The sequence below is a fragment of the Pantherophis guttatus genome, chromosome 2 (assembly GCF_059756535.1).
Source record: "Pantherophis guttatus breed Tessera chromosome 2, ASM5975653v1, whole genome shotgun sequence".
Taxonomy (NCBI): Eukaryota; Metazoa; Chordata; class Lepidosauria; order Squamata; family Colubridae; genus Pantherophis; species Pantherophis guttatus.
Window position 1 is genome coordinate 45,616,373 of NC_142064.1, and position 10,149 is coordinate 45,626,521.

General features: G+C 41.7%; 1 long non-coding RNA gene across 1 annotated transcript; it reads right to left on the bottom strand.

The window, feature by feature from the left end:
* Nucleotides 1–3,237: 3,237 nt before the first annotated feature.
* LOC117679117 (uncharacterized) lies at nt 3,238–6,322 on the bottom strand. The gene is made up of 2 exons (XR_004595285.3): nt 5,739–6,322; nt 3,238–3,819 (listed from the first exon to the last, which is right to left on the bottom strand). It is a non-coding gene; the product is annotated as an uncharacterized LOC117679117 (long non-coding RNA).
* Nucleotides 6,323–10,149: the final 3,827 nt, after the last annotated feature.

Genomic DNA, 10,149 nt, shown 5'->3' on the forward strand with positions numbered 1-10,149 from the left:
AATCTTGCACATATTGTCTAGGAATAATGATCTAACTGCTGTTTCTCTGTTCTTGAATTTGATTTTATTCTGATAAATTAACATGTTAACTTGTAGTTGGACTCTTTGCTTCTATTAGACTATTACCTTTATAAAGCTCATGAAAAATGGATTGTCTGTAATGTTTACAAGTATGGATCATTATATGCAAACTCTCAAGCAGACCATGCGTTATTTTATGAAAAATTTCTTGCACAGTGTTGTACGGTAAATGGATCTCTTGGGAGAAAATATTTCCTGGATTACATTTTTTATTTTACATATATTTGTTTCAGTTCTTTGAGAATTTGAAAATAAAGCATACCACAAGCAGAAGTAGAGTTTTAACCCATTAGCTCATTAAATCAAAAGCCAAAGATCTTTGTCTTGGGTTTAATATACCGAGCTATGATTACTGAGTCATTCTGATTTATTTAATAGAAGCTACTAATTAAATAAGTAAGTAAGTAAGTAAGTAAGTAAGTAAGTAAGTAAGTAAGTAAGTAACTATGTAAATAAGTTTATTGTTGAAACCACAAGTCATAACATATGGAATACTAAAGAATACAGTAACATAACAATAATATAATGAAATTATAAAATTTATATACTATTAAACTTTTGTCATGACTTTCACCTAGGCAAAAGAGAGCATCATAGGGCAACAATTTTTGAGCCAAGGTAGCTCTAATGGGATAACATATAGAATGTGTCCAAAATCCATGACCAATAACCCCTTTGAGGTTAAAATTTGAGGAAGTTATGGTTGTTTCAGTGTTACTGGCTGCTGCTAGGCTGCTGAATTGTGGCTACACTCATATGAGCTCCATTTTCAACATTCTGTGACAGTTTTCCTGTCAGTCTTGCAATCCCTTACACAGACAAATCTCACCTAGCAGCAAGGAATTGACTGATTATATGGGTTTTAAAGAAGCAACAACTTTAAGGTCCATGAAGAAAGGCCTTGATAGTTTTTATCACTTTATGTGCCCCTTCTCTGGCACACAAATATGCACATGTATTTGCATCCAATCCCATTGTCCAGGAATTCAAAACTCATGCATAGTACTCTATCCTCAGATATTTTGGTTCCTCTCAATGAAATGATTTTTTTAAAAAAGTTCCACATCAGTGATGAGTTTAAATTTTTTTTACTACCGGTTCTGTGGGTATGGCATAGTGGGCTGGTATAGCTTGGTAGGCATGGCAGGGGAAGGATACTGTTAAATCTCCATTCCCTCCCCAATCCAGGGGAATGTTATTTGTAAAATCTCTATTCCCACCCCACTCCAGGGGAAGGATACTGTAAAATCTACATTTCCTCCACAATCCAGGGGAAGATTACTGCAAAATCCCCATTTCCTGCCAATCAGCTGGGATTTAGGAGGCAGAGACTAGATGGGGGCGGGGCCAGTCAGAATTTTTACTACTGGTTGTCCAAACTACTCAAAATTTCTGCTACCGGTTCTCCAGAACTGGTCAGAACCTGCTGAAACTCACCTCTGTTCCACATGCAATAGATGTTTCCTTGGAATGAAAGAATATTGCTCCTTCAATGCTGTTGATAAAGTAGATAACGTTCCTCTTTTTTAAACAGAATTCCTTGATTCAATTGAATTGTCTGGATTGCTACCACATAAGCTAGAATTGAAGATAGGATCTATCATCATTTTAATGAGGAACATTGATATTCCAAAGCTTTGCAAAGAAATGCAGATGATCATGGAAGAACTCATTGCCATGATTCCAAGAACGGCACTTAATATATCAGAAGATGAAGATGTTCCTCTTCAGCAGATGCAATTCTCAGTACAGTCATGTTTTGCTCCCACTATACATTATACATAAAATGCAAGGACAAACCATGGAGAATGTGCTGATTTATCTAAAAAACCAGTATTCCAGGTCACTTTAAGCTGAGGAAAAAGAAGTGAAAACTTTGGAGTATCTTTAAGGAATGACAAACCCACCACAAATATTTTTGTCAAAAGCGCCCTTTATTAAATGAAAAGCATCTATATTTGTCTTGCTACACATCTTTCTTCTTTAATAAAATGATGTCTTCTTTAATTTAAAAAAAAAATAGCATTGTACCCCTGATCATTTTGTTTCTTTGTTAAGTAAAGAAATAGCTCTGGAAGGGTGACCCAACATATCATGGGTTGTCTAGCAAAGTAATAAAAGAAGTATTAGATGTAAAAAGATTACAGCAAAAATAATTTAATTTAATTTATTGAATTTCTATGCTGCCCAACTCCCAAGGGACTCTGGGCGGCTTACAGCAAAAATAATACAAAAAAGAACGTAGGAAAATTATTAAAAAACATTATAAAAACATTTTTAAAAACATTAAAAGCCCATGCACACCATTCATGGCTGGATCTCACAAGATTGCAACAGCGAGATCAACGGCCCCAGGCCTGCCAGAAAAGCCAGGTCTTCACCACTTTCCGCAAGGCCAATAGGGTGGGGGTAGTCCAGATCTCAGGAGGTAACTGGTTCCATAGAGCTGGGGCAGCCACAGAGAAGGCCCTAACCCGCGGGCCCGCCAGCCGGCATTGTTTAGCTGACGGGATCCAGAGGATGCCAACTCTGTAGGATCTTACTGGTCGCTGGGAGCCAAAGTTACAGCTAAGAACTTACAGTAAGTGTTTTTTTTTTCTAAGTTTAAATGACAGCAGAGCAGGAATAGCAACCTAGTTGCTAACTGTTAGGAACAGTTTTGCAAGAAGACAGTTCAATTTTTCAAACTTGTAACCCTTAACTTTACCTGCCATTAATAATCTGTCCCTGATCTTATTGTAAATGGGGCATTGCAGGACATAATACTCTCCACTTGATTAACACTACAAGAACCGAGTCGCTATTTGACAGGAAGCTTACAAAATCTCTGCTTGAGACATGTGGAAGGCATGATGTGGAAGCAAAGATATGCTAAAGCTCTTATCACTGAATCTCTGGTTATATTAACCAGGTTCTGGAGAGGCTTCTACATTTTTTATAATTGCCAATTGCCCTACTTTAGCATAGAAAAACATCAGAATATCACTGCTCATAATATACTGGGCAGTTGCCAGACAGTAAATAAGTGTGCTTTCCATAAAAAAGTATTTATAAAAGGTGATGCCCAGATACTTAAAAGAGGGGCATTGTTTTATGTGTTGCACATTGTTCTATTTATTGGGAGGCTTAAAAGCAAAAAAGGAACAAAACCAAGGGTAGATTATCCGTCTGTTGTATTGTGAACAAAACAGAATCAATTTGGACTGTTTTAGAATAGAAGTATATGTGGTTGTTTATTTTCTGTGAAGAGTTGCTTGATTACAGGATTCAAAGAGTTTATAATAATTTCCTGCAGAATCGGTGTTAGACAAGAGGTCCAAAGATACCAAGTCAATTAAATATTTGGCCGCTGTTCAGATTAGCAACAGTGTTTGTTTCAATTTATCCAATCGTCTCAAAATTTCTTCCTGTTCACAGTTTGGTAAGGCTTCAAAACAATTTATTAATTCTTTAAAGCTGATTAAAGCTTCATCAGTGCCATTTTTTTTCTTGCATTTCTTCAATACAGGCAGATTTATGACCATAGCTGGGCCCAGGAATTGCAGTTGTTGAACGAAGCAGTTGTTAAGCAAGACATCCTATGATTGTTTCATTCAATGACTGCAATCCTAGCACTCTTAGTTGATGTTGTTAATTGGGAATTATGGATACTTAAGTAGATGGAGTCCCAGGTAAGGAGTGTGGTGGTGGGGCTGTCATCTACAGGGAAGTAGATGAGATCTGGCACCCGGTTGAGTCCTAAAAGGAGACAGACAAGCAGCAAAGGAGCAAAAGGGAAAAGTTAGTTTACTGGAATTGGGATCCAACCTACTTTTTAGCCCCTAGAAAGGGAGGGGCTACTAGAAGAGGGAGAAAGAACAGATGGGGATTGAGGGGGCAATGGCTTTGACCCATTGTTGCATTTCCAACACTGGCACCAAAAGAGGGACAGAGAGAAAAAAAGAAAAGAAAAATAGCTCAGCAGGTGAGGAAGAGCCCAGCTATATTAGAGCATGAATGCACATTTCAGTACTGAAAAGTCTTCCAAGCAATACCACAATACTGTGTTTTCCCAAAAATAAGATCCTGTCATATATTTTTTTGAACCCTGAAATAAGTGCTTGGCCTTATTTTCAGGGAGGTCTTGTTATTTTGGGGGGCATGGAGCAAGACAGGGCTCCGCTTGCCATCTTACCTGATTTCCAGCTCTGTCTCCCTAACCCTAACTAGGGGAAATGGCGGGGACTGGCTGCGCATGGATGGGAGTCAACAGGCTCAGACTTAACCCAGACAAGACCGAGTGGCTGTGGGTATTGCCTCATAAAGACCATGCTGATTGTCCATCCTTGGTTCTGGGGGGGGGAGAAATTGTCCCCCTCAGAACGGGCTCACAATTTGGGTGTCCTCCTAGACTCACAGCTAAAATTGGAGCAATATCTGTCAGCTGTGGCTAGGGGGATCTTTGCACAGGTTCGCCTGGTGCACCAATTGCAACGCGATCTACATGGGGCTACCCTTGAAAAGTGTTCGGAGACTACAGTTGGTCCAGAACTCAACCGTGAGAGCTGTCGTGGGGGTACCTAGGTACCTAGGTACACCCACATTACACCAATTCTCCACGAGCTGCACTGGCTCCCTATTGGTCTCCGGGCAGAATTCAAGGTGTTGATTATTACCTTTAAAGCCCTACATGGCTCAGGGCCAGGGTATCTTCGAGACCGCTTTCTATCGCATAGCTCCCAGCAACCGGTAAGATCCCACAGAGTTGGTCTCCTCAGGGTCCCGTCAGCTAAACAATGCCAGCTGGTGGGCCTGCAGGAGAGGGCCTTCTCTGTGGCTGCCCCAGCTCTCTGGAACCAGTTACCTCCTGAGGTCCAGACCATCCCCACCCTATTGGCCTTCCGAAAAGCAGTGAAAACCTGGCTCATCCGGCAGGTCTGGGGCCGTTGATCTCGCTGTTGCAATTTGGCGAGATCTGGCCACGAATGGTGTGAATGGGTTTTAATTGTTTTTAATGGTTTAACTTTTAATGTTTTATATATGGTTTTTAAATGCATTGTAAGCCGCCTTGAGTCTTCAGAGAAAGGCGGCATACAAGTTGAATGAATAAATAAATAAATGCATTTAAATATTTTCAGTGAAGACTTATTTTGTGGGGAGGGCTTATTTTGGGAGGGGAGCTTATTTTAGCGCATACGCTCAAAAGCCCATTGGGCTTATTATCAGGGGAGGTCTTATTTTTGGGAAAACAGGGTACTTGGCTATGAGAAGCCCTGATTCTCTAAAGCATGAAGGAGACAAGTTACTGATCCATCCAGTGGCGACATTTTGCAGAAGAATTACTGGTAAGCTACACTTGAGGACTAGGCCTCTGTCCTCACTGGCTGGTAGTCTCTCCTTGTTCTTGCTAGGCTTTGGGGAAGCAAGCCCTGAAAGAAAAAGCAGCTGCTCTGGGATGAGGTTTCAAAACTCTTCCCCAGGCTTTATCCCCTCTTTTGCCCATTAAACACACTTTTTTTTTCAATAAAGGAAACAGCAAAAAAAGCTGGAGGGGGGACAGATTTGTTGATCTTTCTCCTTCCCCATCATTAGATGCTAAAGTTAACTCTCCACCTCTGCCCTCCAATCTCAACTACATGTATCTGGAAAGAGTGTGATAAAATATGTAAGTGACTTACCTTGGTGAGTCACTGGCAGGCTGAAGAGTAGAGAAAAATGATCTCCCAGGGGTTTAATTTAAAAAAAATAAGAGAATAAATGATGTAAGGAAAATCTTTCTTGGGCTTGCTTTGGTGAATGCGCTGAACAAAAAAAATTCCAAGGTAGTACTGTCTGTGGGAGAAGCTAGGTCCAAAAAGGAGTCAGATAAGCAATGAAAAGGACATAATAAAGGAAATGAGATACTTCTGCTTTGGCCATGGCAGCTGACTGCAAAAGACTAGTGCAGAACTGGGAGAGAAAGAAGTTGGGTGAACTTTGTAGTTTTGGATTTGCTTGCTGCCTTTCAAAGCAGGGGGACAGGGTACAAAAGAATTTGGATGGGGTGGAGAGTTAGCTGGTGGAGGGGAGCTACAGTGTCCCCCCATCCATGGTTGTGAGTGTCGGCAGACTGCAAGCACCCAAATTTTGATCCCGTGACCAATGGGGATGCTGCAATGGCTGTAACTTCAGTCACACTTATGAGTCCCTTCGTTCAGCGCTGCTGTAATTTTGGAGAATCACTGACTGAACTGCCACAAGTCAAGGACTACTTGAATGATTATTTCAGCAGTGTTGTCAAGGTTCCGACTAAAGAACTCAAGCAAATCAGAACTCTGAGACTAGAACCCTCCTCAAAGAACTTCTTTATTGAGTACATCATATCGGCATGGCTCTAAAGGAAAACCAACTCTAAATATTTCCCACAGTTTCAGTATAATTAAAATAGGAAATAACCCCATTCCCAAGTGTCACAGGTCATATTGGCCAATTAGATCCATTGGTAGGCTTTCCAGGCACTTTTTCCCTAATCTTATCCATTGTCAGTAGAGATTACCTTGGTTCTCACGAGAAACTCTCTGTTGTGTCTAGTAAGGCATTCCAACCTCCTTCTCCCCTTCTGTTGTGGCCCATTGGCTGCCAGCAGAGATAGCTGCATAGTCAGATGAGGAGAAGGTGGAGAGAGAGCCTGGGCCAGCTTCAAAGCCTTTGGAAGGCTCTGATAAGGTAACAGCATCAGAAACAGAGGCAGAGCCAGGGCCTTCCATCCTCTCCCAGGCAGCTATCTTCAGGGCCTGAGCTGAGTGGTGGAGGAACAGATGGGGCCCATCCCAGATGTGCGTATGCACAAAAAAAGAAAGAAAGAAAGAAAGAAAGAAAAGAGAGGAGAGCAAAGGAAAGCAGTAAGCCGGTTCTCAGGGAGAGGCAGACACAGACACAGACAATGGCCAGCCTCTCCCTGGCTGGGAAACAAATAGTAGGGGTTTGGGAGTGGCTGGTTATCACAGACAACCATTCATTGCTAGTATACAGCAAGAAATTTGGATTTCTTGGAGAAACCCAGGTTTGTTGGGACTAATTACATTTGATTTTTTGTTTATCCCTGTGAATAAAAGACTGTTACTAACTTGTTATAAAAAGGCGGTTGTTTTATTATTTTATCCCTACTTGCAAAGGCTGGGTCAGAACACCTTCCTCCTCTGTGTAGCAACTGAGGAACAGGAAAATGGTTGTTGCCAGGTTCGATTCGAAGTTGACAAGTGTTTTGTCAAGGACGATAAAGCTGCTAGGTTGCTGTGGTTTTTATCATTTGACATGCTGCCAATACCATTAGGCAGGGGAGCTTTTTTCCATTTCAGAAATTGGTTAAGGTATCAGGCTAAACATTGGGACAACGTAAGTTCAAATCCCACCTTAGGCATGAAAACCAGTGGGGTGATTTGGACCAGTCACTTTCTTCCAGGTAACCATTCAACAATACTTAGATCAATCATATTACATTGGCATTGATGAACTGAGAAAAGTGAGGGTTGTTCCGGTAAGCCAGCATTCAATGTTTTTTTTTTTTTTTAAATTTATATACCGCCCTACTCCCAAAGGACTCAGGGCGATGAAGAGCCAAAAGATAAAACACACATAATACAAAATTTAAAAACAATATAAAAGCCCATTAAATAATTTGTCCCAAACAATTTAAAACACCCCTATTATTTTAAAACAAATTTAAAATTAACAATTAAAAAGGAGGTTAGGTCAGGCCAGCCTGTTGAAATAAAAAGGTCTTGAGGGCATGGCGGAAAGTGCGTAAGTCCGGGATCCTCCATATCTCTGGGGGGAGCTCATTCCAGATGGCAGGTGCCCGCACAGAGAAGGCTCTCCCCCTGGGGGCCACCAGTCAACACTGTTTGGCTGACGGCACCCTGAGGAGCCCCTCTCTGTGGGAGTGTACTGGCCGGTGAGAGGCTACTGGTGGCAAAAGGCGGTCTCGTAAGTACCCCGGTCCTAAGCCATGGAGCGCTCTAAAGGTGGTAACCAAGACCTTGAAGTGCACCCGGAAGACCACTGGGAGTCAGTGCAGGTCATGCAGGAGAGGTGTTACATGGGAACACCACGTCGCTCCCATAACCACCCGCGCGGCTGCATTCTGGACCAGTTGGAGCCTCCGGGTGCTCCTCAAGGGGAGCCCCATGTAGAGAGCATTACAGTAGTCCAGGCAGGAGGTGTCGAGGGTATGAGTGACCGTGCGTAAGGAGTCCCGATCCAGAAAGGGACGCAACTGGCGAATCAGGCGGACCTGATAGAAAGTCCTCCTGGCCACAGCCATCAAATGCTCTTCTAAAGACAGACATGAATCCAGGAGGACACCCAAGTTGCGAGCCCTATCCATGGGGGCCAGCGACTTGCCCCCAGTAGTCAGTGATGGCACCAACTGACTATATCGGGACACCGGAAACCACAGCCACTCGGTCTTGGATGAGTTGAGCCTGAGTCTGTTTCTCCCCATCCAGACCCGCACAGCCTCCAGGCACTGGGACATCACTTCCAGGGCATCATTGGGGTGGTCTGGGGTGGAGATGTACAGCTGAGTATCATCAGCGTACTGATGGTACTTCACCCCGAAACCACAGATGATCTCACCCAGTGGCTTCACATAAATGTTGAACAGAAGGGGCGAGAGGACCGACCCCTGTGGTACCCCACATACAAGGCGCCTCGGGGTCGACCTCTGCCCCCCTGCCAACACAGACTGCGACCGGTCGGAGAGAAAGGAGGAGAGCCATTGCAACACGGTGCCCCCCACCCCTAATGTTAAATCTATTGAGTACAATACTTAGAGCAACTTGATTTGTGTGAAGTGTGCAGTGCTTTTCTCGATTTGTCTCTTTAGTGGAAGGTGAAGCTATAAACTCTGCCTTGTATTTGATTGTCCTTTCTTATCTTAATTTGTTCTGAACAATTTTGTTTCCTTTAGTTGTCCATAAATAGGACAAAATTGGTACCCATGTTTTTGAGTCACTGAAAAAGTTGCTGGCTTATCTGCATAATTGGCCCAAAGTTTCAAAGGCTGTCTTCCCTTGGGTTTATAGGATTTAAATATTCAAAAATTGAAATTACAGTTTGTTCAGTTAATAAGCATTGTCGAGCAGCAAAGCCTCTTGTGAATTCTTTTGGTGATTGTTTGACTTGCTCTTCCCCCATGAGAGACATGGTGGGATAAGGGAGGGTAATAAAGTCAGGGATTCAATCAGATAGTTTGATTTCTCAAATGGAAAATAAAGGACAGCTGTAATAATCATCATTTTTCCATTTCTGTTTCCAAATTCTAGTTAATCCCAGTTATTGGAAGTAGGAATAGAAAGGATTTATTTTGGTATTTTTACTCATAGTTTTCTTGTCTGTCATATAGTCATCAATTTTGGGCTGCTGTGTTGGTTTCAGTAGAGTCTGGGCTTGTACTGTTGAGTTTCCTGCTCTTCCCCATTGTTTCAGTGTTGATATCTCATAACTGAAGCTTTTATGATATATTTTAAAAAATTGTTTTCAGTTTTACAATAGCTCTTGCAGAGAATGTGTTTATGAAATAAAGCTAGATAACAATTAAAATGTGTAGCTAGGCTGTTTATAAAATGGATGGAACAAATAAACTATCATAAATTGCTCAGCAGGGAAGCTGCTACTAAGATGTCGCCATCTTAGCTCTCTATCTTTGTCTTTGATTTAATATACTGTGCTATAATAACTGTGTCATTCTGACATTTAATAGAAGCTGCTAATTAGGCCAATCTGCGTGATTTAAGAGGCCCATGCCACTTACTAGAATACCTAAAAGATGGATGAAGTTTTCAATAACTGTTACAATGCTTGAAGCATTTTATGCAGGGACACAGATATTCATCATCACAAGATGGGCCTTTTGATGTCAGTGATTACCTTTTCGTCTATAGGTATACTTTCATTTTTCCAATTTTGTGCATATATGATTCTAGCGGCTGTTATTACATGTAACATTAAGTATGTGCTTCTTTTATTGTTTTTCCCTGGTAGTATACCTAGTAATTATAGTTCTGGTTTTAGATCTATTTGTTGTGCTGTCATCTCTTCTAACCACCT